Here is a 9,675-nt window from a genome sequence, read left to right as displayed (position 1 = left end):
TTTACACTTCATGCAGCCGGCGATGTCACTGGCGCATGCGTTCTAAAGGGACGGTATACCAACGCCGTCAGTGTTGGGGTAGTTACTCAAAAAATGTAACTAGTTACTAGTTACTTCTGTAAATTGTAATGAGATTACTTTACTAGTTACTGCATTTTAAAAGTAACTTTACTACTTATTACTTTACTTTCCTCTTTCTTAATTGACCATGTAGAAGAAGATACATGACACTCTTTCTGCATAGAGTTTATTGTATAAACACAGGCTTTGGGAAACATGAGAACAAAACCTGAAAAAACAGAATGAAACAAAGTGCAACAAAAAGTCATAAACTTCATCCCTCTCTATTCTTCGAAATAACGATTGTATCGCACGGCTTAGGTGACGCAGGAAAGCGCGTTCCTATAGCCTAGTAAAGTAGTGTAGTTACCTCCTATAGCCTAGTAAAGTAGTGTAGTTACCAATATTAGTATTGTAACTAGTTACTTTACTTAGTTACCAAAAAAAGTAATGTAGTTACTGTAATTAGTTACTTTGTAACTAGTTACCCCCAACACTGAACGCCGTCCCTTCAGAGCTCTGTACCATGGCCAGTGACTCCCATGCGCGTGCACGGGAGTGACATCGTGTTGTGGCCAATCAGACAGCCAGAGGACACGAACCTGGAAGGAAGACCAGGTGAAGATGGAAGCATCTGTCAGAGCTCACAGCTTGGCAGTGCAGGGATTCAAATTTGGCACAGTTTACTTCCTCTTGAAGACCGCAGATATACAAATAAAACTTATGTAGGGAGATTTGTTTCATCTCTGTGTATCATCTGACGCTGTTCACTTCACTGGGTATATGTGAGGGTTTACATCCACTTTAATGTAGAGGATGCATTCAAGTAAAAAGCCTTTGGGCTTTAGAAATACCTTAAACAAATGGTTCACTTCGCTCCTCACAAGATCCCCTGCTCTCTATCTCCTTTGTCCCTCCCATGCTCACCTCCAGGACTTTCAAAAATCTCTCCCATCCTTGAACTCCCTAGCCCAATCTGTCCAGCTATCTTCTACTCTTTAGGCAATTCCTGAAAACCCATCTCTTTATGGAGGCCTGTCCTACCTCTGGTTAGTAAATACTTTTACTTTCTCCATCAGCTCATCCCCCACAGTTATTACCTTTTCTATCACTCGGCCCTCCTATTAGGTTGTGAGCTCTAATAAGCAGGTCCTTCTGTATTGAATTGTATTCGTAACTGTTCTGTCTCCCTTTTTGTGTGCTGCTCCAACTGTTGGCACTATATAAATCCCCTTTATTAATGACCCAAAAATAATAGTTTGCAGTTATGTGTGCAGCAAAATCTATAGTCTGAATAGGAGAACACTTGCTAGCACTGATGTCTGTGGACAAGGGAGAAAAATAAAACAGGATACCAAGTTTAGTAAAGTTATATAAAGACCTTAATCAGAAGGCAGCAGGAAAGGGGGGTTATTATTTTGAAATTATATTATATGCCTCTATCAAAGATGTTTAAGCTATCTGCAGATGTTTGGTAACAGTGCCATCTAGGGAATGCATACACTCCTAGAACTTCAACTAGATATAGGACAGAGCTTTCTAGAATTGTAAAAGACCTTTCTACAAAAGGTCTTTCAATAAACCGTATATAAAAAGGAGGGCTTTAGAGAAGCCAATCAATAAAGAGGGCTTTTCAGAGGTGCACCTGGGTTACCGTTAGCAACTTTGGCATCCACAAATTAACACTTTACTTCTATGGCTCAGTCAATGATCAGTCTAAGGGTATGTAGGTGTTTTTGGGGTTTTATTTTAAATAGGGATGGGAGAAGGTAATAGTGGGATACTTCAAATTGAACTATTCACAATGGATGAGGACTCCTATCTGGAGATGCAGCTAGGTTGCAGATTCACCTTGCCACTAGATGAATTTAGGTAAATTCTCTGTTCAGTTGACTTAGTTGGGTAGATTAACTTCAGGATACCAGCCTAGTATCCCCTTTCATTCCACAGACCGACACCCGTCCTCTGACTATCCTACACTGGGGTGGCCCCCCTCCGGTCAGGCCCCTAGACATGATCCCCTGTACTCACGATACTGTTTTTCTAGGGTCTCCAGTGTCTCAACCCCTCCGGTCAGTTCTCCTGAACCTCTGAGTTCAGTTCCTTTCCTCTGGTCTCCAGGCCGACTGCCTGTGACCGCGTGCCATTGCTACAGAGGAGGAGGCAGCAGACACCCTCCCTCCGGGACTCTGCTCACCAGCCAAAGACCCCGCAGCACATATGCTCCTGGCTATTTATACAGTGTCACATAATGCACAGAGACAACCAGTCTCTACCAATCACTGGGACTATTAAAGCCTGTCTACCTATTGGTCAGGTTTCCTCCCACTGTCCAACATGCCTCTATATAGTGGAAACACTATCTAGACTCAATGAATCACACACTGAGCAGACCTAATGCACAGATCCTGCTCTCTGGTAGGCAGAAGGCAATATAGATTTCCCTGCTGCTCCTCGGATAGGCAGACAGAGCCAAAAACTATACTCTCTCAGTAGCCCCTACCTAGGATGATGCTACATGTACAATATTCCTCATATCATCATCACCATATAGCGTAAACCTAGTTTAAACAATCCATTCTATTGTACATACTATGGAATTTGTGACACTCAACGCAGGTCTAAAAATCTCCCCTGCGGGACTACAAGGGCACATGAACTTTATACAATATCATAATTCCTAGTATGAAAAAAAATTATTATTATTTAGAAAAGGTACTTATCCCAAAATGTTAACCACTTGACCTCTGGAAAAATTTACCTTGTTACCACTTTAATACAGGGCACTTTCAACCCCTAACTGCCCAGACCATATTTCGACTTTCAATGCTCTCACATTTTGAATCAAAATTACTCAGTTATGCAACGCTGTACCCAAACAAAATTGTTATTTTTTTTTCACAAAAATAGAGCTTTCTTTTGGTGGTATTAAATCACCACTGTTTTTTTTTTTTTGTTTTTTTTAAGATATACAGTGGGTACGGAAAGTATTCAGACCCCCTTAAATTTTTTACTCTTTGTTATATTGCAGCCATTTGCTAAAATCATTTAAGTTCATTCTTCTTCCTCATGAATGTACACATAGCACCCCATACTGACAGAAAAACACAGAATTGTTGACATTGTTTCAGATTAATTAAAAAAGAAAAACTGAAATATCACATGTTCCTAAGTATTCAGACCCTTTGCTGTGACACTCATATATTTAACTCAGGTGCTTTCCATTTCTTCTGATCATCCTTGAGATGGTTCTACACCTTCATTTGAGTCCAGCTGTGTTTGATTATACTGATTGGACTTGATTAGGAAAGCCACACACCTGTCTATATAAGACCTTCCAGATCACAATGCATGTCAGAGCAAATGAGAATCATGAGGTCAAAGGAACTGCCTGAAGAGCTCAGAGACAGAATTGTGGCAAAGCACAGATCTGGCCAAGGTTACAAAAAGATTTCTGCTGCACTTAAGGTTCCTAAGAGCACAGTGGCCTCCATAATCCTCAAATGGAAGACGTTTGGGACGACCAGAACCCTTCCTAGAGCTGGCCTTCCGGCCAAACTGAGCTATCGGGGGAGAAGAGCCTTGGTGAGAGAGGTAAAGAAGAACCCAAAGATCACTGTGGCTGAGCTCCAGAGATGCAGTCAGGAGATGGGAGAAAGTTGTAGAAAGTCAACCATCACTGCAGCCCTCCACCAGTCGGGGCTTTATGGCAGAGTGGCCCGACGGAAGCCTCTCCTCAGTGTAAGACACATGGAAGCCCGCATGGAGTTTGCTAAAAAACACCTGAAGGACTCCAAGATGGTGAGAAATAAGATTCTTTGGTCTGATGAGACCAAAATAGAACTTTTTGGCCTTAATTCTAAGTGGTATGTGTGGAGAAAACGAGGCACTGCTCATCACCTGTCCAATACAGTCCCAACAGTGAAGCATGGTGGTGGCAGCATCATGCTGTGGGGGTGTTTTTCAGCTGCAGGGACAGGACGACTGGTTGCAATCGAGGGAAAGATAAATGCGGCCAAGTACAGGGATATCCTGGACAAAAACCTTCTCCAGAGTGCTCTGGACCTCAGACTGGGCCGAAGGTTTACCTTCCAACAAGACAATGACCCTAAGCACACAGCTAAAATAACGAAGGAGTGGCTTCACAACAACTCCGTGACTGTTCTTGAATGGCCCAGCCAGAGCCCTGACTTAAACCCAATTGAGCATCTCTGGAGAGACCTAAAAATGGCTGTCCACCAACGTTTACCATTCAACCTGACAGAACTGGAGAGGATCTGCAAGGAGGAATGGTAGAGGATCCCCAAATCCAGGTGTGAAAGACTTGTTGCATCTTTCCCAAAAAGACTCCTGGCTGTATTAGATCAAAAGGGGGCTTCTACTAAATACTGAGCAAGGGGTCTGAATACTTAGGAACATGTGATATTTCAGTTTTTCTTTTTTAATAAATCTGCAACAATGTCAACAATTCTGTGTTTTTCTGTCAGTATGGGGTGCTATGTGTACATTCATGAGGAAGAAGAATGAACTTAAATGATTTTAGCAAATGGCTGCAATATAACAAAGAGTGAAAAATTTAAGGGGGTCTGAATACTTTCCGTACCCACTGTATGTAAAAAAAAAAAAGCGAAAATTTTGAAAAAAAAAACCCACTTTTTTTTTTAGTTTTTATTATAAAATTTTGCAAATAAGTAATTTCTGTTCATAAATTTGGGGCAAAAGATATACTGCTACACATCTTTGGTAAAAATAACCCAAATTAGTGGATATTATTTGGTCTTTGTGAAAGATAGAGAGTCTACAAGCTTTGGTGCCAATCATTAAAATCACATCTGATGCACTGATGACCTAGCTCATTTCTTGAGGCCCTGAAATGTCAGGACAGTGCACACACCCCCCCCCCCCCCAAATTACTCTTTTTTTTGGAAAGAAGACATTCCAAGGTATTTAGTAAGAGGCATGGCGAGTTTTGAAGTTGTATTTTTTCCAAAAATTCTTGGGAATATTAAGAAATATTTTTTTTTTTACACATAATTGTCATAACAACAAGTTATTTCTTACACACAGCATATGCATACTTGCAATTACACCTCAAAATACATTCTGCTACTCCCCCTGAGTATGGGGATACCACATATGTGAGACTTTTTCACAGCCTGGTCACATACAGAGGCCCAACAGGCAAGGAACGCTGTCAGGTGTTCTAGGAGCATAAATTACACATATAATTTCCTAACAACCTATCACAATTTTGAATGCCTTGGAGCACCAGGACAATGGAATTACCCACAAAATGACCCCATTTTGGAAAGAAAACACCCAAACACATAATCTATGAGGCATAGAGCTTGTTTACATTCTGTGACCGGCTGTGATTGGGCATGTGGTAAAGAGCCAATTTAATTGACTCATTACCCCGATCAGGGATGAACTGTGTCAGAGTGACAGGCGTTATCCCCGATCGCCACTCTGCGCACCCCTCGGGGGTTGCGCATGAGCGGTGTGCACAAAGACAGTGCATGTGAATGCCTTTGATTGGACACCGCTAGTCATGTGGTAAAGAGCCATTTTTACGTGCTCTTTACGCTTATCCTGGATGGGCTGTGTCCCGAGGGACACGCCTTATCCCTGATCGCCGCACTGCATGCCCCCGGGGACGTGCAAGAGTGGCGAGGACAGGTGGACGTCTCCTGGCAGCAAAATTTTACAATGCGCTGGTAGGGTAGTGGTTAAAGACCAGAAAATTTTTGCTATTCAGCACCTCGCTACTTTAAGTGGCAATTGCTCGGTCATGTAAAAGGATGACAAAATTTGATTTTAAATTTTCATGGGGGAATGTTATATAGCAGAATGTGAAAAACTAATTTTTTTTCCGAATTGTTGCTATTTTTTTTGTTTATAACGTAATAAATAAAAATCGCACAGGTGATCAAATACCACCAAAAGAAAGTTCTATTTGTGGGAAAGAAAGGAGATTCATTTTTTTAGGGTACAGTCTTGCACGACTGCAAAAAATGGCCTGGTCATTAAGGGGGAAAATCTTCCAGGGCTGCGGGCATAGTGCAGGGGCTGCAGACATGGTACAGGAGATGCAGGGGTTGCTGGCATGGTGCAGGGGCTGCGGACATGGTACAGGAGATGCAGGCATAGTGCAGGGGCTGCAGACATGGTACAGGAGATGCAGGCATGGTGCAGGGGCTGCAGACATGGTACAGGAGATTCAGTAGTTGCGGGCATAGTGCAGGGGCTGCAGACATGGAGATGCGGTGCTGCGGGCATGGTACAGGAGATGCAGGGCTGTGGGCAGCATGGTACAGGAGATGCAGGGCTGTGGGCAGCATGGTACAGGAGATGCAGGGCTGTGGGCACTGGGCAGCATGGTACAGAAGATGCAGGGCTGTGGGCACTGAGCAGCATGGTACAGGAGATGCAGGGCTGTGGGCACTGGGCAGTATGGTACAGGAGATGCAGGGCTGTGGGCACTGAGCAGCATAATAGAGAAGATGCAGGGCTGTGGGCACTGAGCAGCATAATACAGAAGATGCAGGGCTGTGGGCAGCATATTACAGCCAATGCAGGTGCTGCGGGCATGGTACAGGAGAATCTCGCAGTCGATGACGCAACGCGTACGGGGGAGGAGCCTGCACGTCATTATGCTGATCCCGGAGGTACCAGGAAGTGTCTGAATGCCGAGATAGCTTGCACTGCTTAAGTGCTATACAATGTAAGTGCGATTTCAGCATATGTAATAAACAGCCTTTTAATGAGACAGAGCACTAGATCTCCTTTTTATTTCTTCACAGATGCCATATACAACTTGAATGATTGTTTGGAGGCGGTGGCAGGAGGGCTTACCAGGCGACTGTGATTTTACCCTATGCATATTTAGGCTCTCATGAGTCTTTCTTTGAGGTGAGCTGCTAATCTTACCATTGTCACGTGGATCACTTGGAGTGAAGCATGCAGCACTTTAATCACAGATGAAGATTAATTTATTTATTATTGTGTCACTTTAGTTGCACTGTGCATTGGGACTTATTTATCACAGTAGGTTTGACTAGAAACCTCGAAAATGTTACTATTTTGGAACCGGATTAATCACCCCTTATAGTAGAAAGTGTTGCACCGCCCAGAAGAGACCCCGCAGGCGGTCTGCAGACAAACGCAGGTTGGAAGGAAAGAACCTCACTGGAGGATAAGATCGAAATTCGATTCTGTAGCCTGACCGAATCAGCTCGTGGACCTCCCTGTCTTGAATCAGGGCGGTCTATTGGTCCCCGAAAGAAGTAAAGACATCCCCCCACCTCAGACACAGGTGAGGGCACCCCTTCAGGCAGAACCGGGCTTGTATGCAGGTCTGGAGGAAGCCGCTCTCCTGACAGACTTAGATTTGTCTTGAGATCCTGAGAGACGAAAAGGCTGCATATGAGCCGAGAAAAAAAAAAAAAGGCCCACATGTGCGACGAGACTCCTTGCCCCTGGCAGCCTGTGGAAGAAGAGTACTCTTCCTCCCTAAAAGCCCCTTAATGATATCATCCATATCATGCGCCAAAGGACCACTGCTGTCACGGAAAGCCTAGAAACTAAGGGAGCAGGATTCCAGAGAGGCATCACAAACTGCAACCCTGGACTAACTGGTCTGCCAGCTCCACAAGGGAGGGGGGGGGGAAGCTGTTTCCCCTCCAGATCCTGGCGCAAAAGCTTTGCCCACTCCGTTAGTCTGGGACACCAATGCTATAGAGAACACCGGCCTAAGGGCCGAACTGGCCACAATAGACATGTGGCGGACCAAAGTCTCGGCTCTCCTGTCAAAGGGGTCTTTAAAAGCCGGAGACTCCTCCCCCGGATTAGAGTGGATCTATTCAGACTGGAACCTGAGAATCCACCATAGGTGGGACTGTCCACTTTTTTAAGAGGGACTCTTCAAAGGGATACTACCTAGCGAAACACTTAGGCACCAACCTATTGCGTTTTACGTCACTGACTCTTTTGGGGAGCTGCGGGTACCAAAGGGGACCGGTGCCTCAAACGCAGCAGTAGCTGCATCCTCCATTTTTAAAGTTGCCCACACTGATAGAATCAGTGCATCCACCAGCGCCGTTTCATGCGCAGCTGCAGTAGAAAAGGAATCACTAATAGAGCACTTAAAGTGCGTGGACGCAGACCCAGTAGGGTCGCTACATACTAAGCTCACCCCGAGACATAATCAGGGGAGACCGCCGACCGCTATCCTGCCTAGTAGGCTGCAAGCCATGGCCTAAATTTTGAGCGCACTCCGCCGCCAGGACGCAAGCCCCAGCGGATCTGACCACCCAGGGCAGCAGAAGGGAATGCGGATGCCCACACGGGAGGCAGTGGCTTCAGCCATCCTCAGAGGGGCTGCCTCAAATAGGTTCTGCCGAGTAGGCCACAAACATGGGGCCTAAATTTTTGGCGGGATCCGGTCGCGAGGCTCATGGTTTGTAAAACATTCGCTCCCCCAGCCAAGCAATCGCCGCAGGGAGACCCGAGGACATCCCTGCCCTAGTCACCAACCCCCCAGGATGGCAGGGAACCCTGCTCAACCCCCCGTTGTGCTCCAGGAAAAACCTGGTCAGCATTAGCAGCCCGGTCAGCAGCCACTACAGCCACCCCCCCACAGGAATGGGGGTGCCGCAGGCCAAGAGGCACGCTGTGACTCTGGCCGGGACATGGTCGTATGCGCCCTCACGATATGTTCAACTCGCAGGCCAGCCCCTGTCTAGTGGGGCTATGTCGCGGCCAAGCTAGCTCGGAGCTGAGGCCTGCACACACTCGCTGGCCGGACTGGGGAGACCTTAAGGATTCTAGAATATCCAGTCCGTCGCCCAGTCCAGTAGTTGATTGTAGTTCTCACAGGAACAGAAAATAATAAAAGAGGAAAAGGTTCCACAGTATATAAATCAACCTCAATGCATGCTATATTTCATAAAAAAGAGAGGAGATGAACCAATTGCAAGAGAAAAGGGAGTAAAGTTGATAAATTAATTTTGAATTATAGTAGCTAAAGCAGGAACTCCTGGCAAATACTTAACACGTTAGTTATGTATTCATTAAACATCATCAACTATATTTAGTACAAAACTAACATTAAGTACCTGGTTTCATCTTGAATCTTCACTTTCATTAGGAGCCAGTCAGTGCTTCGCATAGTGACTGTCAGCTCAAAACCGAAAATGCTTTGCTTGCACAAGAGAAAAACAGTGATCTGATCCATGTACTGCTCCTTTATTGTCCAATCATTGGTTTAGGGCAGAAGAAATGACTAGGAACAGCCATCTAGCAGTCGTTCTTTTCCTGTGACCCGGAATGAATCCTAAAGCCCTGCTCCAAGCAAGAGGGTCTCTCCCCCTGATCCTCAGAAATAGTGTGCTGGCATCCTAACTCCCTCATCCAATGGTGACTGGACATGTAAACATTGGGGATGCTGCTCTTCCAGCTGGACCCAAATGTAGTGTACGTACTAGGTGGCCTCAGCCAGCGCTACTTCAAAAACTACGCCTTACGAAGCATTTCACCCCTCCTATCAGGGCTTAGTCATAGAGGTCAGACCTCTATAACTAAGCCCCCAGTGATTAGGAGGCATGGTTTGTGGAG

This window comes from Pelophylax lessonae (genome assembly GCF_965119305.1).
Source record: "Pelophylax lessonae genome assembly, chromosome: 5".
NCBI classification, from domain to species: Eukaryota; Metazoa; Chordata; class Amphibia; order Anura; family Ranidae; genus Pelophylax; species Pelophylax lessonae.
Note: the sequence above shows the minus strand (reverse complement) of the source record.